The sequence below is a fragment of the Camelina sativa genome, chromosome 8, assembly GCF_000633955.1.
Source record: "Camelina sativa cultivar DH55 chromosome 8, Cs, whole genome shotgun sequence".
Classification (NCBI taxonomy): Eukaryota; Viridiplantae; Streptophyta; class Magnoliopsida; order Brassicales; family Brassicaceae; genus Camelina; species Camelina sativa.
The window spans coordinates 14,180,591-14,205,317 of NC_025692.1; the positions used below are offsets into that span (position 1 = coordinate 14,180,591).

General features: G+C 38.7%; 1 pseudogene; it reads left to right on the forward strand.

Annotated features, from left to right (window-relative positions):
- LOC109125936 lies at positions 7,871-9,330 on the forward strand (annotated as a pseudogene).

Consider the following 24,727-nt stretch of genomic DNA (forward strand, 5'->3'; position numbering starts at 1 on the left):
TCCAGTAGAATAAGAATTCAACGTTTGGTGCAGCTCAGCAAACTGCCTTGCTTCCTCAATCTGCTTAGTGGCTTGCCCAAGCAACATTTGTTGCATCATAGCTCTTAAGTCAGGTTCTTGAGCTTGTGAGGTCTGGAACCATGGAGAGGGATACAATTCAGCCTGGTATACTGGTTGATGTTGCATGGGTATGTAATTGAACATACTGTTGTGGTACATCATTACTGACTCGAACAGGTACTCGGTCGAGCACATGCTCGAGTTGAAGGTCGGGCTGACTGAGATGAGAAGACAAATGTATTCGGGTTGTGACTCGATCATGTACTTGATCAGCACTCGGTCGAGTGCTAGCTCGAGTTGATGGTCGAGTTGGTACCTGAAACTCAATACAGACAAGCAGAAGAAGAATCGAGATTAGTAGTGATCAAGGTAGCAATAGAACTTAATCTTAGACTAATAATGACCCTAATTGTCACAAATAAACACTTAAATGGGCAACGGCGCCAAATTGAAACAGATATTTTTTTTTGTGGTGGTGAATGATGTATGGAATGATGACTTATGAATGATAGGATGGCAAGGTGTTTCAATTACCCTTATGCAGTTGTAGTATAAGAGGTGTCAATCCAATCTGAGTGTTTGTGATCAATCAAGATGTGCATATGAGTCTAAGTCAAGCCAGATGTAAAGGTTGTTTGTCACTAACAATCCTATGATGAAATGGAAAGTGCAGAAAGTAAAACTACAAGAACTAGGAGCTAAATGCAAATGGAACAGAGTGATTATGACAAACAGAAATAGAAACTATGGAAATGCAAGTATTGAACTAATGCAAGGTAAGTAATGAACAGGATACTAAATGAATGCAACAGAAATGCAACTAGGGTGAAACAGGACAAACACAAATCATAAACACAAGTTCTGGGTTGGAACTCGAGCAAGCACTCGATCGAGTGCTGATCGAGTGCAGGGTCGAGCTGGACAAATACGCAAAACAGAGCAACACAAGAAAAACAGAGCAATACCAAAACGAATCAAACAACAAGATTTAAGCTAAGAAATCAATAAAAAAGGAAGGTCTTGAGGAGGGATTCATGGGCTGGACTATGATTGAGGTCATCTAACTTGGTCAACAAATCTCAAACAACTTGAGCTAATCTCTAGACATATATTTCTAAGACATGTTTAATCCACTCTCATGGCAAGAAACAATCAAACTCATGCATCTCTAGACTTGTTCTCACAAAGTAAAGAATCTACACAAGCAGGCATTAAGCAATATGTCAAAAATCAAACAAGACTTCTAATCTCTTAGCAAGCCTAATGATAGTCTCTAGATCTAGCCTTATCTATGCTCCTTAGACATTGGTGTGATGCTAAGAGGCTTGAAATCAGATCCTACCCTCTCAGATATAGGATCAGCATTAAGAACATCTAGCCTAGAAGAGATCTACAACAATCAAGCTTGACCAAATCAAACAAACCTCAAACACAACCCAGCCTAACCCATCCTCAAGATCCTAAGCAACTACTCACAAGCATACATGATGAACATCAAAATCATAAACCCAGAAAATACTGAAACTTGCATCATTAGAAAGATAAATCAAAGATCTACAATATTGAAGAAAGAACCAAACTCAAATTCTCAATATTAAGAAAGTTATGAAACCAACAATATTGAAGAATTTAGTCTTTTTCTCCTTTTAAAAGAAGTACAAGATCTAAGAAAATAAAAGTGCAAAAGGAATAATTCTAAAAAAGGTAAAAACTAGGTTTTTGACTCTCTAAAAAGCTGGCTTCTTTGGTGGCTGCAGGTACAAGCCCTTATATAGAAAAAGTAGTGGAAGCCCTAAAAACGCTAAAAGACAAAATAGCCAGGCGGCTCGACCAACTCGACCTGGTGCTCGGTCGAGTGACCGGTCGAGTTGGCTCCTCTTGTGCTCCTCCCACTCGGTCGAGTCCCTCTCAGCACACGGTCGAGTGTCTGGTCGAGTGGGCAGTCGAGTTGGACTCCGGACCTTGGTTCTTCAGCCTTAGCTCTCTTGCTTTCTCCTCATGATTGCTTCACTTCTCCTCAGCATTGCTTCCATGCTCCTTAAGCTCCAAAATCACCTGTTTATGCATGAAAAGATGCAAATGCAATGCAACTAAACTCTAATGCAAGAACAGTCCTAAAGCTATGCAATAATGGTCACAATGGATAGCAAAAGATGCAAAAGATGTGAATATATTAAGGGAAAACAGGGTAAAATATATGAACATCACTTACTTTTTGTTAACAGGTTAGGTGATAATGGTCACAACACTCCAAAAATTGCAAGCTCCTCCTCTGTCGTTACCAAACTAGAGACAGTTACAATCCAGGTGATGCAGGACTCCTCCATTTAATTTACAATCATTCTTTAAACATTTGAAACAACGTCACCAAACTAAACAACTTTAAAAACAAAACAAGAAGCTAGCTTCCACTGTTTTGGTACCATTCTTGACATACAACCAGAATATGGATGGTACTACATCTCATGCAGCAAATGCAACAACAAACTTGAGAAGGCTTATACATCAATGTACTGCAACTATTGCAAGGAATCCAACAACATCGGCGTCATCAAGTTTCCAAAATTCTAACTCAAACATATGTTGTACACAATGTTTCCTTTTTAAAAAACAGATTTTGAAGATATCCATGACTACACATTTATCGTTTTGAGATAAGAGTATGTGATAAGAACGAAGATATTGCAATTTTTGTTGTCCTCGATACTGAGGCCACCAAAATTGTTGGACGTAGAGCTGCTGATGTTTTAAACAAAGAAATGAAGGTATAGTAGGTTTACTATACTCTTTCCTTTTAAACTTACTAATCTAACTTCTACACCCTTTTTCAGGCTTCTAGCAATGCTTCCTATACAAAAATAAATTTGCAGACCCCAGAATGTTTAAAACATATCGTTGGCAATACTTGCAAATTCTAAATCAAACTATCAAAATACAACTTCAAAACTTCTCGCCAAACTGTCTCAATCTCCCACATTTTGGAAACCACCACACACCTTCCAACCGAATATGTAGAAGCAAATTCTGACAAGTCGAATTCTAAAACTCAGAGTACTGCCACAATAGCCAAATCTCGAGGAAAGTCACATGTCAATGATTCTACCGATAAGAATGGATCAACTCAGGAGAAACGTCCTCGCCTAGATAATAAGTAGTGCAATACTTTGTTTTTGAAATTTCCATTTGTGTGTCAACACTTATGCTTTTCCACTGTCTTTGTATGAACTCTCTGTGGTCACTGAATGTCACCTTGCCAAACATTCAAAGGCCCAAATTTAATAAACTATGTTGCTTTCCCACTATCGTAGCAGTTATGGTCCGTACGTTGTTTATCAATGAAAGTTGAATTGATCATAATTAGTATATAGATGAAAGTCTTATCACAAGTGTTGTTCTATCTAAATTGTGAATCAAAAGTTCAAAAACTTCGATATATTAAACAAGCAGCATCACCAACCAACGTAACCAACAAACACAATGCAATTGTATAAGAATTTGTAACCCAGAATTGGTAAACTAGAATTTGAAAACCAACATAGTAAGACAATCTTATGATATCCTTGCCTTACTATAAAATTGTGTAATATTTGGATTAGAATCATAAGCAAATACAACTGTATTCTCATTAAAACAAAAAAGCAGCACTAAGTTATCAACATTATTCACACTAATTGGGCTACCCATAAATCTCATATCCTTGATAAAATTGCTCACCAACCAACGCAAGTAACCAAAACAGGGAGACAAAAAAACATCACAAGATGCATCAAACAAGCACCATGGTCAAGGGAAAAACTACAATGAACTTATAAAAGTTACAAATACTGTGTTAAGCCAAGTGGATTCTAATGTAGCTTTAGGAAACATCATAGTCCACTTCCCTCCATTAGCACAGATACGATCTTCCTATTTTCGTTCAATCCTATGTTTGAAGCAGTAAAGATCTGCCACAGGAACCCACTTGGTTGGAGAATGGATGTTATTGTAAAGACTGCATCAAGTAATCAAGAGCAGCACTTCAAAATTATCCATTCATCAAATATATGGAACCTAAACCGCATGAAAAGAGTTTAGTAGAAAAACCAAACTTATTGATATACAAATAACACAAATCATACATTAAAGAAAAACCTACAATTTTTTAATACAGTAAAACATGAAAACATGTATCGTCACTTCATAATCCAATTAAGAATCCACTCTTTAACTTTCCCACTAATTTAAAAACATAACTCCACATGTTCTTACAAACAGTTTCACAACTACCTAAAGCTTCCTCGATTTCCCCAAAAACAACAAAAACAAACTTTCATGCCTCACTCTCAATCTCCTACTACCTTCAAAGCTTTATGTGTAACCTTCATATACTCTACACTTAGCAAACACCTAAATACCTAACCAAACCTACTTACTCAAACTTCTTTCACATGTTTTAGGTTGGATAAACGATGGTAAATTAAAACAAAAGCAAAAAGCACCGCCGCAGGATACAAACAAGTAAAAGAAAAAGAAAAGGATCTTTCGACCAAGGTAAAGGTCACTAAAATTACTTCTCACCTACGATCTACAAAATACTTAAAATATAACTATACAAGCATTAGCCTCCCTTACAACAACCAAATAACCTTCAGAACCCACAGGTCAAATGAGTGGAGATCTACAAATTCCCATTATCAACTATTACAATTGTAAGTTTCGTCAATCTCACCCCCACAAAAAAAAGTGCTCATGAATTGTCGCTTCATGAAATTGGCGACTAACATAAACTTTGCTATTATCTTAATAGGTGGCTGTCAAAAGTGCAACATACACGGTCCATCCCTCCACCATGAAATAAGTACTCCCTTTAACACATGTACTAATTAGAACATTGCCTTTTTAATACAGTGCATCACAAGGAAGCCTGATCAATACGAAAAACAATCATAGTGTCTAAGAAATGGCTACGACACAACAAAGGCTCTGTCTCTACAAAGCAATGACCTATAAAGCGGCAAAGAATTAGCCGAAACACAAGTCACCATGAAACATCTAATTCCACAAATAAAAAAGGTATATCTAATTCAATAGAAACATTCAAGCTGATGTACTAAAACTTATATCATTCCTTCATTCAGTCCGGGGACATTACATTAACGAAACAACAAAGCAACCCCCCACCACCTACCATGATTATAAGCTTCTTCTGATAGTACTTCACATTAAAAAAAATAGACCCATGCAACACTTTATTACCTAATAACCAAAGCATTTGCTAAATTCAGGTGGATGCGATAGGTGTTCTGAATACGGTTGTAATAAACCAATTATTGGGTTTTTGGGATGGGTGTCGATCGACGCCATGGTGGTGTCAGTCGACACCAATAGTTTCTGGTTTGACCAGATTGATTTAATGGTCGATTTTGGTCGGTTTGGTTTAGGAAAAACTATTGGACCGGGATACTTAAGTGAGAGAACGACCTAGGTCGTGTTTTTGTTGTGTTACGCCGTTAAAACAGAGAGAAAAAGAGAGAAAGCTTTGTTCTTGAGTTTTTGGGAAGATTGGTGAGATTTCTTGGCTTTTCTTGGGAGATATGAAGCTAGGAAGGTGCTAAAAGCTTGCTAGGAGGGTTGGATTCGTTGCTTTTGTTCTGAATCTTCCTGCAAAGAGGTGAGTGCATGACCATGGGTGATCTAAGCCTGGGATTCCTTTGTTCTTGCTTGTTTGTTGTTGTTTTGTGTCTGGGAATGGTTGCTACAGGTTCCTACGAATGTATATGGCTGGGTTTGAGTATTGGATGATTTGGTGATGATTGAAAGCGAGATGCGACTCTCGGCTTCGAGCGGTTCGCGATTGCAGAGTCAGTGTCGATCGACACCAGGAGGGTGTTGGTCGACACCAGGAGGGTGTTGGTCGACACCAATGAAGCAGCATCGATCGACACTGTGGGGTAGTGTCGGTCGACACCAAGAGCCAGTGTCGGTCGACACTTGGCTGGTGTCGGTCGACACCTCCCTTCCAGTGAGACGATGTTTGTTTTCCTGGTTTGTATGCTTTGTTTGTTCATTGTTTGGATCATTGGTATCTCAGTTGCTTGTGTGTATAGCCCAGTAGATGGGAGGATTGCCTCACTGAGTGTTTATCAAATACTAATGCATCTCAATTTGTGTTTGTGGTGCAGGTAAAGGCAAAGTGTGATCGTGGAATCAAGGCGATGAAGAGGAGGATGTTCTAGGGACTCGATTGATTGTTGTCTGGCATTGCTAGGTTGCTAGAGTTGGGTCATTAGAATATTGCTAGGTTGCTGGTTCTATGTTTCCTGTTGCTTCAATACTGGATATTGGTTTTGTTGAAAATATTGGTTATTTATTATTGGATATTTATTGGTTATTGGTATGTGTTTATTTTCGCTGTTGTGTGGTTGTGGTTAGGTTGCTAGTGGGTATGGGACCACTAGTTGTAGTTTATTTATTATTATTTATTATTATTATTATTTTTTAAACGGGTTGGGTCGTTTCAGTTTGGTATCAGAGTCCTTACGGTTCTAGGTATGGGTTCACTAGGCTTTGTTCGGTATATGTTTGGGATTTGCATGCTTTGATTGAATGTGTGAGTTAGTCAATTATGTGTGGCATGGAGTCCTAGAACATCCTCTTCGAGCCTACTGTGTGATTCCACAGTGAGTTTATGTTTATGTGTTCTGGTTAAAATTGCTTGCTTAGCCGTCTGTTCATGGTAGTGCAGATGGTTATAGAGGATGCTGTTGCTGGTCATGGTCGTGGACAGGGACGTGGACGTGGACGCTGACGAGGTCGTGGTAGGGGCAGAGCCCCAATAGTTAGTGATACTGTGGACCAGAGTGTGACAGCTGAGGGTGTTGGCGAGTCGTAAGGCCTTCAGGAGGGATCCATGAGTGTGGTCGGTGGGGGCAGTGTTGGTCCTCGAGAGGTCGGTGGTGCTAGGGTTCCAGGTGTGGGAGTCCCAGCAGGTGGAGTCCCTGGAGAAGTTGATCTTGCGGGCTTGTTAGCACAGTATTTGGAGTGGTGGTACCGGCTCAAGCTTAGGTAGTGCCACCAGTTGTGGCAGAGGAGCGGAACCCAGTGGCTGCGGATGTGGGAGCACATGGTCGTTATGTGGCTATGCTGAGAGAGATGCGTAGCATTGATACTGCACGGTTTTTGGGTGGTATAGACCCTACTGCTGCAGATGCGTGGAGGACAAGTGTGGAACGTAACTTCCAGACTCTGAGATGTAGTTTCGGTTGGACATAGGGGTGCACAGTTTGATTGGTGATGCTCAGGTGTGGTGAAGATCAGTAGCTGCTTGGAGAGTGCAGAGGGAGATGACTTGTGCTGACTTCGTGGAGGAGTTCAACCGCAATTATTTTCCGAGGGAGGCATTGGAGCGGTTGGAGGTGCAGTTCCTTCAGTTATCTCAGGGGACACGGTCAGTGCGGGAGCTGGACTTGGAGTTCAGTCGACTTCTGTCTAATGCGAGTCGGGCTATGGAGTCTGAGGAGGCCCAGATCAGGAGGTTTATGAGGGCTCTACGTGATGACTTGAGGGTCCATTACAGAGGACGGAGTTATGCTATGCGTGCAGAGCTGGTAGAGACTGCCGCAGAGATTGAGGAGGACATCCGGGCACAGATAGTGGCGGTTAGTCCAGCGGTGCAGCCTAGGAAGGCTCATCATCAGGGAGGTTCTGGCAAGGGCGGCAAGCCTGCGCTGGGAACCAAGAGAAAGTGGGAGGTTACGCAGAGGCCGAGTGGTGCAGGGTGCTTCGGTTGTGGGAGCATGGATCACAAGGAAGCCTAGTTGTCCCCAGAGGAATGCTCCGACAGCAGCGGTTCGTGTTTGCTTGGAGGGAGCCTGGGCACATCAAGCCCAAGTGTCCTAATTTGCAGCAGATGGCAGTGGCAGCGGTGCAACATGTGGTGCAGCCTGGAGTGCAGCAGGTAGCACGGATTGAGCAGGCGCCACGAGTGTACAAGACGGTCGAGACTGGTGGAACCAGTGCTGGGGTGATGACATGTTTAGTTTCTGGTACTTAAACTTTGTGAATTTCAGTAGGTTCAGATTTTATGTTTTGCATGTGATAAAGTGTTAGGTTCTCAACACATGGGTTTGTGTAGGGACCTTGTTGGTGGGAGGAGTTAAGTCCCATGTTATGTTTGATTCTGGAACTACTCATAGCTTCATCACTCTGGAGTGTGCAGAGAGGGCTGATATCAGAGGAGATCCCAAAGAGCGTACAAGAGTTGTCAGAATTGCAGGAGTCAAGTTTCTGAGACTCATTGGACGAGCTAGGGGAGTTGATATTCAGATCGCAGGAGAGTCGTGGCCAGCGGATTTGCTTATCAGTCCAGTGGAGTTATATGATGTTATTCTCGGGATGGATTGGTTGCATCGGCATATGGTACATTTGGATTGCCATCGGGGTAGAGTGGAGTTTAAGTGTCCAGGAGGGAAGTTGGTTTTTCAGGGTATTACACCGACTTCGGGGAGTCTCATGATCTCGGCCATGCAGGCTGGGAAGATGATCGAGAAGGGCCGTGAGGATTATTTGGTTACCATATTTATTCCAGAGTCAAAAGGGCAGTCTACGGTTAGCGGTATTCAAGTTGCTGAGCAGTTTGAGGACGTGTTCCATTCGTTGCAGGGGTTACCACCTTCTCGGTCTGATCCTTTCAAGATTGAACTGGAACCCCGGACGACATCGTTATCCAAGACTCCTTACAGGATGGCTCCAACAGAGATGGCAGAGCTGAAGAAGGAGTTGGAGGATCTGTTGAGCAAGGGATTCATCCGTCCTAGTGTTTCACCGTGGGGAGCACTGGTGTTATTCGTTAAGAAGAAGGATGGGAGTTTCCGCTTGTGAATAGACTACATGGGTTTGAACCGGGTCACTGTGAAGAACAAATACCCTCTTCCCAGGATCGATGAGTTGTTGGATCAGTTGAGAGGTGCTACTTGGTTCTCTAAGATAGATCTGGCGTCGGGTTATCATCAGATCCCGATAGATGAGGCAGATGTGAGGAAGACTGATTTCAGGAGGAGGTATGGGTACTTTGAGTTTGTGGTGATGCCTTTTGGGTTGACTAACGCGCCAGCGGCGTTTGTGAGATTGATGAACAACGTGTTTCAGGAGTTTCTGGACGTGTCTATCATCATTTTCATCGACGATATCTTGGTTTATTCTAAGACTCCTGAGGAACATGCAGTGCATTTGAGGGAAGTTCTGGAGAAGCTGTGAGAGGATAAGTTGTTTGCTAAGTTGAGCAAGTGCAGTTTTTGGCAGCGTGAGATGGGTTTTCTGGGTCATATTGTTTCTGTAGAGGGGGTTTCTGTAGATCCGGAGAAGATTCAGGCTATCAGGGATTGGCCTAGACCGCATAATGCCACAGAGATCAAGAGTTTCCTTGGTTTGGCAGGTTACTACAGGAGGTTTGTGTAGGGGTTTGCGAGCAGAGTACATCCGATGACTAAATTGACAGAGAAGGATGTTCCTTTTGTTTGGTCACAGGAGTGCAAGGAGGGCTTTGCAAGCATTAAGGAGATGTTGACTACTACGCCAGTATTGGCTTTGCCTGAGCAGGGAGAACCCTATGTGGTTTAGACAGATGCGTCCAGAGTTGGTTTGGGGTGTGTGTTGATCCAGCATGGGAAGGTGATTGCCTACGCTTCGCGGCAGTTGCGGAAGCATGAGGACAACTATCCTACTCATGATTTGGAGATGGCTGCCGTAGTTTTTGTCTTGTAGATTTGGAGATCTTATCTTTATGGTGCAAAGGTACAAGTGTTTACAGATCATAAGAGCCTGAAGTACATATTCACTCAGCCCAAGCTGAACTTAAGGCAGAGGCGGTGGATGGAGCTAGTTGCGGATTATGATTTGGAGATAGCCTATCACCCTGGTAAGGTTAACTTGGTTGCAGACGCTCTGAGTCGGACGAGGGCAGCTTCGGCTCAGGAGCAGGTTATGGAGTCTCTGGTAGGAGAGATCAGTCCGTTGAGTTTGTGTGCGGTATCGCAGGAGCTGTTGGGCTTGGAGGCTGTTGATAGAGCAGCTCTTTTGAGCAGAGTGCGGTTGGCTCAGGAAAAGGATTTGGGGCTGGTGAATGCCTCAAAGGATGTTGGTTCTAAGTATCAGGTTTCGGCTAATGGTACTATTTTGGTGCATGGGCGGATTTGTGTGCGCAAGGATGGGGAGCTGAGACAGGATATCTTGAGGGAGTCTCATGCGACCAAGTTCTCTATTCATCCAGGAGCAAGTAAGATGTACCGTGATCTTAAAAGGTACTATCAGTAGGTCGAGATGAAGAAGGATGTAACTAGTTGGGTCGCGAGGTGCAATGTGTGTCAGCTGGTGAAGGCTGAGCATCAGGTTCCAGGCGGGTTACTGAAGACTCTACCCATTCCTAAGTGGAAGTGGAATATGATTACTATGGATTTTGTGGTAGGATTGCCAGTGTCTTAGACCTTTGAGGCTATTTGGGTCATTGTGGACCGGTTGACTAAGTCGACACATTTTTTGGACATTAAGAAGATTGATGGAACAACGGTCTTGGCTAAGAAATATGTGAGGGAGATAGTCAGGTTGCATGGGGTGCCAGCGAGTATTGTGTCTAATAGGGATTCTAAGTTCACTTCGGTGTTCTGGAGGGCATTTCAGGCAGAGATGGGCACTAAGGTGCATATGAGTACATCTTATCATCCCCAGACAGATGGGCAGTCAGAGAGGACAATCCAGACGTTAGACAATTTGTTGAGGATGTGTATGTTGGATTGGGGTGGCCATTGGGCATATCACCTATGCTTGGTAGAGTTTGCTTACAACAATAGTTACCAGGCGAGTATTGGGATGACTCTTTATGAGGCGTTGTATGGGAGGCTGTGTCGTACACCGTTATGCTGGACTCAGGTGGGGGAGAGGAGCATCTTCGGGGATTGAACTTCCCTAGCTTGGTCCTAGTCGTAGTCTGTGGCTGGAGCGGGAATGGAGTATTCCAGCTCATCTCTCTTGTTTTACTTGGTCGCGAAGGGGTGGTTGGTTGTGCGACTAAGTAACAAGATGAGGTGGTGTTCGGGGTACGAAATTTCCGTGAGGCGGGGTTTTGAAGGAAAGTTTCCTGAAATAGAAGTTTCTAAAAGTGGAAAGTTTCCAAAAGTGGACAGTTCTAAAAATGCAAATTTTTATGTGAGTTAAATTTTGTCCATTTTTAGTGGTTGTGAGCCTTGGAGGGGCTTGTGTGGCCTTAGTGGCAGACTTTTGAGTCATTGTGCCCGTGTGTGGCGGTCCTGTGGGACATTGTGTGGCCTTTGTGGCGGGCTGTTTAGCCAATTGTGTGGCCTTTGTGGTGGGTTGTTTAGCCAATGTGCCTGTTTAGACAGTACTTCTGGATGTATGGTCTTCGTGACGGTCCTTCGAGACAATTGGTCTTCGGGACGGTCCTTCGGGATGAGTAGTCTTCGTGACGGTCCATCGGGACAAGAGGTCTTTGTGACGGTCCTGTTGAGGGCATTTGTTTGGCCTTGGTGGTGGTTCTGTTTAGGACATTTGTTTGGCTTTTGTGGCGGCCCTTGTGGCATGTATATGATCCTTGTGTGGTCATGAGGTATTCCAGTAAGGGGATATGTGGTTGGTAGGACATTGTGTTGTCTTACGCCAGCCACGGGAAGGAAACCTGGATAGGGATAGAACTCAGACGTGTTCAGAATTGTTTGCTCGCGACTCTTGGGGGACTTTTGTTCTCCTAGTACTGCCATATTCTAAGACTTTGTGGCTTGGAGGTATGGTTGGTATATCGACTTCGGATAATGATCCTGGGGCGCGTTGTAAGATGGCAACCCAAGAGACGAATATTGGACTTCCTTATATATTATGGCATGTGGGCTTAGGCCCGATGAGGAGCCACCATTATGGCATGCAGGCTTCAGCCTGATGAGGAGCCAATAAAAACTCAAGGTTAAGGCCTATGAGTAAAGGAAAGTCCAAAAGTCGATAGCAAATAATGCCTGGAACGTGAGTCTATCGCATAGAGGTGACCTTCCGTAGATCGGTCGGAGGAGTACAGGCCGTGGAGATGGTTGCACGGGAGCCTTGGCCGATGGTTGTTCGAGATTCAAGGACGAATCTATGTTGGTGGGGGACAATTGTAACATCCACGAACCAATTATTGGGTTTTTGGGATGGGTGTCGATCGACACCAATACTTTCTGATTTGACCAGATTGATTTAATTATCGATTTTGGTCGGTTTGGTTTCGGGAAAACCATTGGACCGGGATACTTAAGTGAGAGAACGACCTAGGTCGTGTTTTTGTTGTGTTACGCCGTTAAAACAGAGAGAAAAAGAGAGAAAGCTTTGTTCTTGAGTTTTTGGGAAGATTGGTGAGATTTCTTGGCTTTTCTTGGGAGATATGAAGCTAGGAAGGTCCTAAAAGCTTGCTAGGAGGGTTGGATTCGTTGCTTTTGGTCTGAATCTTCCTGCAAAGAGGTGGTGCATGACCATGGGTGATCTAAGCCTGAGATTCCTTTGTTCTTGCTTGTTTGTTGTTGTTTTGTGTGTTTTTCTTGCTAGGAATGGTTGCTACAGGTTCGTACGGATGTATATGGCTTTGGGTTTGAGTATTGGACGATTTGGTGATGATTGGAAGCGAGAAGCGACTCTCGGCTTTGAGCGGTTCGCGATTGCAGAGTTAGTGTCGATCAACACCAGGAGGGTGTCGGTCGAAACCAGTGAAGCAGCATCGATCGACACTATGGGGTAGTGTCGGACGACACCAAGAGCCAGTGTCGGTCGACACCTCCCTGCCAGCGAGACGATGTTTGTTTTCCTGGTTTGTATGCTTTGTTTGTTGATTGTTTGGATCATTGGTATCTCAGTTGCTTGTGTGTATAGCCTAGTAGATGGGAGGATTGCCTCATTGAGTGTTTACCAAATACTCATGCATCTCAATTTGTGTTTGTGGTGCAGGTAAAGACAAAGTGTGATCGTGGAATCAAGGCGATGAAGAGGAGGATGTTCTAGGGATTCGATTAGTTGTTGTCTGGCATTGCTAGGTTGCTAGAGTTAGGCCATTAGAACATTTCTAGGTTGTTGTTTCTATGTTTCCTGTTGCTTGAATACTGGATATTGGTTTTGTTTAAAATACTGGTAATTTATTATTGGATATTTATTGGTTATTGGTATGTGTTTATTTCCGCTGTTGTGTGGTTGTGGTTAGGTGGCTAGTGGGTATGAGACCACTAGTTGTAGTTTATTCATTATTATTATTTATTTTTTTTAAAACGGGTCGGATCATTTCAACGGTAAGATCAACATCACTAATGTTATTCGACGCCTATGTTATTTACAAAAAAATATCCTACAAATACTAACACACAGTAGATAAACACTTAAAAACAGTGAGGAGGAAAAATACAAGAACAATGAGACGTGCCCTTATCTTATCGAAAAGACTTGCCCGCAAAGAACAAGGTCAGTTGCTGAGCACAAAAAAAAAACTTCCTTTTCAAAGCTTCTACAAAATAACATCTAATATCTTTGTCATTTCTAATCCATAACACAATCAATGTACAGGTGAATCGTCTAAAACGCCACAAAGATTATCCAGGCAAGCGAGAAAAGAACTTAGAGGTCAATCTCCATCTTACAGTCCTTTTTTTTTCCTCCATAATCATCCTTCTTTAACCCAATAGAACGAAAATTGACTATAATTTAACACTATTCGTACAACAACATCTATGGCAAAAGGCAACCCAATCTTACAATGCAACCATTGTAATGCATTAGTATGGTATTCAGAGAAAACATGTGATGATATCATAACTGGAGAACCAGTTTTCACAATATGTTGCGGGCAAGGACGCGTTAAACTACCACCAATCAGAAAAACTCCTCCTTACCTCGACCACCTCCTAGAACATAGCTTATCATTTTGTATGAACATATGAATCTACAATTCTATCCTAGCATTCACATCAATGGGAGCCAATATAGATCATACTGTCACATCAGGAAAAGGCCCACCATGTTTCAGGATACATGGCCAAAATTACCATCACATTGGTTCCTTAATCCCATTGCCAGGCGACTAACCAAAGTTTATGCAAAATGTATATCTTTGATACTGAAAATGAGGTCTCCGATCAATTGAAGACAATGTCACAAAGAAACACAGGAAACAAACTTCAAGAGGATATAGTTGTCGGCTTGCTTAAGATGTTAGACGAACACAATTGTTTGTGTATGTTCTTCCGGAAAGCAAGAGATCGATACAAAGAAAATGAAGTCCAAGACTTAAGAATGCGATTGGTTGGTCAAAGAAGTAAGGGTAAGCAGTATGATTTATCCCAAGTGAAAGAAGTTACCGGTCTAATTGTGGGAGATATAACAGATACTAGTGGTTACAGAGATGTAATCCTGGAATTGCAGTCAGACCACTTGCAAGAAATTAGAGACGAGCATCCTTTGTTCATGAGCTTGCAATATCCATTGTTGTTCCCATTTGGCGAATATGGGTTTCACACGGAAATTTCCCATGCAGTCACACAAACTGGCAACAGAAGAAGGACTTACATAAGTATACGAGAGTTCTATGCTTACCAAATCCAAACTTGACTGGCAGAAGGAATGACAATCATAAAGGCAGGACGCTTATTTCATCAGTATGTTGTTGATGTATACACAGTCATCAAGCAAAAAAGACTTCGCTGGGCAAAAGACAACCAAGAACAGTTAAGAGCTGACCTATACAACAACGTATTTGATGCAGTGAGTAAAGGTGACACCAAAGCGATAAAACTAGGGAAACGAATAATTATGCCCTCCAGTTTTACAGGAGGACCTCGATATATGATAGAGAAATATCATGACGTTATGGCAATATGTCGAGCATATGGTAATCCAACTTTATTCATCACAATGACCGCAAACCCTAACTAGCAAGAAATAAAGGATCATTTAGCAACTTATGGAGGCACATCAACGAACGACAAACCCTATATTGAATGTCGTATCTTCAAAATGAAACTCGATGAACTCCTTAAAGACCTCGACCAAGGCACGTTCTCGTTAGATGTGCACATTCTTCAGTCCATCTATTGCTTGTACGTCCTCCATGTTAATTTATGTATAAACCCAAAAAAAAACTCATTACTTACATGCTTTACACATTTCATTCAGTGTTACACACAATTGAGTTCCAGAAACGCGGCCTACCACACGCCCATATACTTCTATGGTTGGATAAGACACCGAAATGTTGTGAAGTACCTTTCAAATGTTGTACCATATACTTCAAATGTTGTGAAGTACCTTTCAAATATGTAACAAAAGGAGTGGATAAAGCTACTATTTTGATAGAGAAAGGTACTACTAACACAAGCAACACTCAAGATACAACAAGGGTTGTGAAGGAAAGAAATGAAATTCAAGAGTACTTAGACTATCGATATCTCTCTGCTTGTGAAGCTATGTGGCGCATTTTTCATTTCACATGCACCAAAGAAAGCCTTCAGTACAGAAATCTATTATCCATCTTGAAGGTCAACAATTAGTTGCTTACAAACAAACAACGAATTTTCAATATGTCTTATCAAGAGCTAATACCGAAAAGACAATGTTCACAACATGGATGGAAATGTGTGACCAGTCTGAAGAAGCAAGACAGTATACCTATGTGGAAATTCCAATTCACTTTGTCTGGGAAAATGATACTAAACTCTAGTATAAGAGACAACGGGGTTACTCAATAGGCAGAATAGTCAATATCCACCCAACTTCTGATGAGTTATACTACCTTAGGATATTACTCAACATCGCTAGAGGGCCAAGAAACTACGACGACCTCAAAACAGTAGGGGAGGGGTAATCAAAGAAGATTATAAGGCAGCATGTTGTGCAAGAGGTTTGCTAGACAACGATAACGAGTGGCATCATGCTATGGATGAAGAAAATCAATGGGCAACACCTTTTCAATTACGCCAACTGTTTGTTCTATTGCTTATATACTGTGAAGTAGCAAACCCACTTTGATTGTGTGAAAACAAGTGGAAATCAATGTTAGAATACATACCTAACAAGCAACAACGAGCTATTGGATTTCCCAGTATGAATTTCAAAGAGGATGAGCTGCAACATTATACTTTGATCGAGATAATACACATCCTCCACAAACATGAACGCTCACTCATGGACTTCAATGATATGCCAAAACCTGATTTGAAAGTCCTAAAAGAATTAGGAAACATTGCAGTACAATGTAAAAGAAGAGGAAGAAGAACATCATAAACTGTTCAACCAACTTAATACAGAACAAGAAAAAGTATACCAGGCAGTTTTGGAATCCGTCTACAACAATATGGAGGGTTATTCTTCCTCTACGGCCCTGGAGGAATAGGGAAGACATTTGTCTACAAGACAATAATCTCCAAATTAAGATCAGTTGCTTCATCTGGCATTGTAGTGTTGCTTCTCCCTGGCGGAAGGACAGCCCATTCAAGCTTCAAGATACCTCTAATCATTACTGAAGATTCCATCTGTAATATTAAGAAAGGTAAAATGCTTGCAGAGCTATTAATCAAAACTGACTTGATCATATGGGACAAAGCACCGATGTCTCATCGCTACACATTTGAGGCGCTCGACAGAACATTGAGAGACTTGCTCTCCACAGAGGATTGTTCAGCAAGTAAAAAACCTTTCGGCGGAAAAAAGGTCCTACTCGGTGGAGACTTTAGGCAGATACTACCGGTGATACCACATGAAACAAGAGCAGATACGGTACTTGCATCTATAAGCCGCTTATATTTATGGAATTCCTGCAAAGTATTTATGTTGGAAAGAAACATGAGACTACACCATTCAGATCCAAGGTTCACAGCTTGGCTACTAACTATTGGAAATGGAACCGCACCAACATGTGAAACAGATGATGTGAAGGATATAGAAGATGGTGAATTCGTACAAGTGCACCATTATTTTTTTCTAAAACCAAAAGGAAATCAATTCCAACAAATCACTGAAGCATCATATCCGCTACAACAAAGCACCGACACCACCTTTGAATATTTGACAGAACGAGCAATCCTAACTCCAAGGAATGAGTATGTCGATGAGATCAATGCCTACATGTTATCTCAGGTTGAGGGAGAAGCGAAAGAATATTTAAGCTCAGATAGCATAGGAAAAGCAGATACAATCGGAGCAGATTATGAAGCACTATACCCTGTAAAGTATTTAAACTCTTTAGAATATCCTGGTTTGTCCAAGCACAAGATAAGCCTCAAAAAAGGAGTCCCAATAATGCTTCTACGAACATAAATCAAAAGGAAGGAATGTGCAATGGTACAAGAATGATAGTCACTAATTTAGGAGAAAGAATGATAGAAGCTAAAATAATTACAGTAACGCATGTTGAAAAGAAGGTATTCATACCAAAGATTATCTTGTCACCCCCAGAATCAGATCATCCCTTCACACTTCAAAGACGACAATTTCCAGTTAGAGTTTTCTATGTCATATCAATTAATAAAAGTCAAGACCAAAGCTTAAAGAACTTTGTCCTCTATCTGCCAAATCCAGTTTTTACCCATGGACAACTCTATGTTGCTCTTTCTAGAGTTACATAACCAAATGGCCTCACTATTCTACAAGGAGAAGACTTAAAAAAGGTGGTGTTACAAATATTGTCTACAAGGAAATCTACAATGACCTACCCAAAGTCAATGGTAAACCCCTACACTTACTACCAAACAAATATAATATACTGACACTCTTCTCTAATGGTGCAGGATCTAATTCCATTGAAGTTCAGACCGTAGACCCACCTTCCAAAACCCCAACTGTAAGAAATACTCAAGCTTTTTTTATCCAATGATTGAAACCAACATTCATAGATTTTAAGGCAAACCAAAAAAACCTACTGACCACAGTCTACAATCACAAACATACGCATGTTTAATCAAAAGGAAGAAAGCAGAGTCGGAAAAAATGGATGGATGAAAAAGACCCCAAGTAAGATTAACTCCGAGAAGGAGAGAAACAGATCTTACATCACAAGGATCTTATGCAAACGTCCATTAGCCCAGTTTCTGCAAACCAAACATTACAGCTTCTTCTTTATTCTCGATTTGGTGTTTCCTACAGTTTATTTAAAAAAAAAAAACTTAAACCCAATTTTAACAAATTAGAAAATATTCAGAATTTGGCCTCCCACAACTCCAATTTCAGAAAACCCAAAATATATAAACAACAGCGACAAAACACTAAACAAAACGCAAAGAAAAACCCAAACACAAAAACAAGAAAACAATCAATTACTGATAACAAAACATCCCATAAAAACACATAAGAAAGAAAATTTTAAAACACAAACTCCCAACGCAACCTACAATTATAATTCACAAAAAAAAAAATGAATAGTAGAAAGAAAGCTTACTTCGATTTACACAACCGATACACATAGAATTTTATTTAAAAAACAACAGCCATAGGAACCAGATTGAAGAAAACCAAACTTACAATGTCATAATAACGGAAACAAACTTTTAAAAAGAAATTATGTTTTAAAAAAAAAAAAGGAAACCCGGCTATATCTCCATTCAATTGTCTTTACGCGAAATATGAAGGAAAAAAAACCATTAGCAAAACAAAAACCAAACACCTCAACTCAGTCCTGGTCCGATCGACCAAATGAAAACAAATTTTTAAAAAACATCAACCAACATACAACTTTAAAAAAAAAAAAAAAACCTATGGGCTTTTACAATTTAAAAGGGCTTCCACTCTTTACTCAATGAGAGAAATAATCTACAAACCATCTTTTAGAAAGAAAAAAAAAACCCACACCCTAAAGTTTAGGATAAAGCCCCATTTAAACAAAACAAATCCAAACACCGACACAAAAGTTGTTGGATGACCTAAAAGAGCCAAACAACAATAGAAAACTGTCAGATACCCTAAGACTAGTTTCTTCAAGAAACCCTAAGTAATGATAGGATCTGATTTATTTACATATAAAAAAATACATAATAAAACATAAAATCAAAATTACCTTCTGAGTTCTATAGATCCATCAACTGTCAAAACAAAAAGGAACAGTCGTTGTCACAAAAAAAATGCAATAAATAAAAATTAGAAAAGAGAAAGAAAAAAATCAGTCAAAAGATTGGAAGCATATGAAGGTATGGGGATGCAGCAGGCATTTAGTTGGATAAATTAAAATTCAATGACCCTTCAGCCTTTTAAATAAATGGCCCGTTTAAATCAAAAACAAACCATTATTTTGAAACAAAAAAAAAAGTAACCAACCCGACCATGGAACTCTAAACGACTCCGCTCAAATATAAATAAACAGTCACTCTTATGCACAGAGCTACAAAAGAAAATACCAAACACCTACAAAAAAAAAAGCCATGGCAGATATCCCAAATATTATATCTACTTTTTCATTTCAAACTATTAGCACTGACATTGAAAGATCCAATGAAATCATCGTAATTATCATAAGACCAAACACCAATCAAAACCACATCAGCATACGCATCCCTTACACCCAAAATGGTGGAGGACCTACCTCGCAAACCTTGAGCAGCAACCTACACTATATTCTATCATATCATGAAATCGAAAACACCGATGCAACAAGAATGACAACAAGGTTCATCCAATTCTTCAATGCAGTTCGTATGACAGAACCTTCAACTGGTACGTCTATTCTTCTAAGTTTCACAATCACAGATTTCACTCTCCATGCCAATGCCAGATTAGACATTGACGTTCTCATTGCCGATCTAGAGACTTTCAAAAGACTACCAACCACAGAAGGAGAAAATGAAGAGTGCACTATCTGTCTACGAACATTCAAAGGACGCAATGATGTCAACAACCTCAATTGCAACCATATCTATCACCATGACTGTATAATTCCATGGTTGTATGCAAAACAAAATTGCCCAATATGTCATAGTACAATGATCTAGACACTCTCATAGATATAATCTAAAATCTATTACATCAGGTTCCTATTATCTTACGTACCTATGTGATTTCCAATTTAAAACTACAGTTCTGAGACATAATCAAGTCTAGAATTTGTCGTACAGTGTATCTTTGCTCATAGATCTCCCGTTGTCTTCGATGAATATAGAAATAACAACCTCTCTGCCTTAATTTTTGATTCGCCATGTACGATCAGACAATAAATCACTCATTCAGTAATCGAAAGAAAGGGGATCGACATTGTAATCAAAATGTCAAAACTATTAACCCCAATCAATTGATGAAATTATTGTTTTTAAGTCGAACAATTTAAGAGGATGAACATAGATTTTAGCTTACCTCTATGACAAAAAAGATTTCCATTCCGATTGGAAGATATGAAAGGTTATCTTCGTTTCCCAACTGATTCCTATTGCTCTTTGTTTCAGTCAGCAACTCAAGAAGTTTATGGCAATTCTCAGGTTTAATCAGCCTATGTCAATAGATATAGAAGGAAACATGAGATGTAAATCGAATGAAATTATTGAATATGAAAGTTTTCTCCTCTCCGGTGAACGAAAAAAGAAACATTTCCTTTATCTCGAAATTCTGACCTATCCATTATCTTTTGTTTTGGTCATTTTTTATTTTATTTACTTTTAATAACCGCATATATAAGTCAAATTAATTACACTACTCATTACGTTGAAGATTAAAATTATTGTCACAATTAATTTAATATTTGCAACAGTGTATCTACCAAAGTATAATGGTTCATAAGGTGGTATAATATAAACAAAATATTCGTTGGATCTAAACAAATACAGTAAAATTAATAGAAGATAGAACTGTAGCTTATCATATTCATCTTCATAAACAATTCATGTTTCAAGAGAATCTAAGCTTTAAATATAATATCTTATAATACCATACATAAACATGTTTTACAAATTCATCTACCTGATAATTATTTACTGTAGAAAACTTTAATAGAAGATTTTTAATTTTTAAAACATAGAGATTTCTTATGCAAAGTTTAATAATAGCAAATTTGATTGACATTTTTAAAACAAGTAAAACTAAAGTTGGTCAAAAGTTTTATCTTACAATTTCTACCAACATTAAAAGACTTTCGCCTTCTAACAAAATATTTTTCAAAATAGTTACATTTATATGAATAGATATAACATTTGAAGAAGAATTTTAAATTATTTATAAATCAAATATGATGATACATTGTATACATAATCAATACAATAAAACTTGTATGTTTTTCACCAGATGATGACACCTCAGCATTTTGGAGAATTCTAGAGCTGACACCTCAGTTAAAATAAGTAACCAATCAAATTAAAAGAATTAATACAACTCATCATTTTTCTCCAATAATAATTTTCTGTTCCACGTCACTTTACTCTAGGTTTTTTTTTCTTATGTTAATGTGTTCTCACCATTAGTTTTATATTATACGCAAGTAACCAATCATGATTATAACTTTGCCCTAATATAAACCCCCCCCCAAACAAAAGCTTACATGTCAATGTGTTCTTATGTTTCTCTTAACAAGTTTGGTAGTCTAAGAATGAGTACGGTGATTATAACTTTTCCCAAGCCTTAATTAGGTGAATCTAAGTATATTGTGCTATTGTTTTCTAAAATCTTCTTTTATGAGTATAATAATACATGTTGCCTCTAATCTTCACTTTGTGGTCATTCTTCTACCATATGGGGCCTATGGGATATCTCCTTTAATGATGATGTGGGAAAGATGGTCACTTATAGATTAGTGAATCTTTAATCCATTGTTTTTGATCATAGGTTTCATCTCTATGTTACTGGTTTAACAACATTAGGATTTCTTGAACTTGTAATGATGAGCTAACAATAAAATTATGAAGGACAAGTATTGATGGGCAATCTGGTGAAGGATATGTAACCCGATGAAGATATGCAATCAATTATTACTTTATAGAGTTTAGCATACAAGTCTGACCCAAGATGCATGCAGTCGGATATTCTTTATCGCTAGGGAATCCATGTTCCAACTTGTAGGTAATAAAATATATACCAATTTGATTTTTACCCATCTCTGTGCACTTTATGGTTTCCACAATCGTACGATTCAGTTCATTGGTCACAGTATAGACATCTCACTTTAGTTTGTTTTGAGGCATTTGTAAGAAACAATGGTAAAGTCATACTAAATTACTTGGGTAACACCATGGCAACCAAAGTGACCATTTCTTATACATGTTCTTCTATCTTGTAACTGTAAGATTGTGAAGAACATTATAAAACAGAGAATTTGTCATCTAAAATGAATATGGAGAAATTTGTGCCTTTGTGGTGATGAACGCAAAAATTCGAACATTAGATTTTTGGAGTGTTTTGAGAGTGACACATCACTAAAATTGATATCCAATAAAAACATTCGATTAATAAAACTCATATATCTCAACCAATAATAATTATTTCATTTTCAACATAAGCATTTCTGGATTTTAAGTAACTAACACATCATTAAAATTGTGTAAGCAATCAAATTATAAGAAATATTATACATCATAACAATAATTTTCAAAAAAAAACAAATGTTTAAACTAAACTAATAAATCATTTACAATTTTTTTTAAAATAATGATATCAACCAAGTATTGATATCATTATATGTCGTATCAATATTTCCAAAAACATAGGTTTAAATTATAGCTTAAATTTAAAATAAATAATAAATCATGTACAACTTTAAAAACAAAGGTATACTAATACAATCATTACAACATAAGTATCATATAGTAAAATATGAATATAATACAAATATAATATAAATCAAGATTAACCAAGAATAACACAAAACCAAACTAATGTAAAAAATATGTATGTGTATATTGACTTAAATGTAATTATTATCAAATGTAACAAAACAATTAGATTTTACAAAAAGAACAAAAGAGAAATAAATAACTTCTTTGACAACAAACAAACTATAGAAAAATTAGGTGATTAAATTTGTATAAACTACAAAAATAATACACCAGAAAATCAAGCTACACTAATATTTCTAACTCCCATAACAAGCAAAGAAAATAATATTTGAGAGTAATGTTGATAGTGATTTTATATATTATAACACGAACAAATTTCAAATTAAACAATATATAAGTTCCAAAATTGAAGGTTTTATATTATAGTTTAAAGCAGTGAAAACTAAATAATCATCTACTTAAAAATTACTTTAAAAATTAACCTAATCCTTATGATATTCAACAAAAGTATAATAGTATTAAAACAATACACAAAATCAGAGGATAATGTCTTTAGTCAAGTGGTTACAGGTTTACAACACCACATTTACGATCGATCCCTCCAAAATATGTTTATGTATTTTGACCAATATTAACTTTTCTAACAATTAAAAAAACATTATAAAACAATATGTAATTAAATTTATATTAAATACAAAAATACATCACAAATTCAAACCACGTTAATATATCTCCCACATTAGGGTAAAGAAAATAAAACATAACATACTATAGGGTTAGTTAGGCTATTTATACAATTAAGTCCACTCAATTTAATGTAAACATTTTTAAGACATCTTAGATTTGAAATTTCTCAATCATTAATTTATTAGTGCGTTTTCTATTTTATTATTGTATAAACCATAGTTTTTACAATTAGTCTAATTCTAAAAAGAAAGTTCATATTTTCAAAAATTCAATATATCTGAAAATAGTTACAAAAAGAATTCCTGCAGCGTAGTGTGTGTAACCTAGTTAAAATTAAAAATAAAACTTACCTATCAATTGTCCCCTAGTAAATCTAAGAAAATTGCTCTCCTAGGCAATATGTCATTTTCTACTTTTTGTGCCAAACATAACCAAGTTGTAGTGTTCTACAACTATACTACCGACACCCATACAAGCAATTGGGCTTAATGGCCCATGATCTTTTAACCCTTTTTCCCCTCTCTTTTTCTCCTATTCTCCCTTTAGATGCACATATAGTCCATATGTAACCTCTACGTAGTACGGAATGTGGAACAGGCAAGTGCATGGGTTGATTGATGGTTACGACTTGGTCAGTGTCATAGATGGAACTGCGACAATTTCCCACCATCATCGTTAATGGTACACACCATTTACACTGCCCTTCTTGGGAAATATCTCATCTCTACCTAGATTCCAAGCCAGACAGAGGTCAAATCAACCAACCAAAGCATCCAGTAAAGCAATGGGCAAAAGTTACAAACACAATTGATGAGTACTTTCAGGGATTATTATTCAAGTTTATCTACTTTCTCTCCTTGGCAAGAGCATTGGTCATGAAGTTGAGATAATTATTGATTTTGTCTGATGATTACAAACTAGTGGTCGATCAAACCGCCTAGTGACTCTCCATCATCATCAGCCGCTCAAGCATCTCAATTTTAGGCTCATCTGTTCTTCACCACTCCTACACCTCTATTGAGGCTCCATCTTTATCCGCTATCTCAACGATGTCTCCACAACTTCCTCAATTAAATCTTGACTAAAATGAAAACATCTTTGTTAGAGTTGTTGCAAGTTATACATCTCTCTATAACTGGTGCATATTATTTCTCCTAAGGCATGTGTGTACTCGCAGGATTGCACAATTCATAAATTAATGTCTTGCCAAAATGATACCGTGATCGAAGAAAATTTGGTTTTTCTGAAGA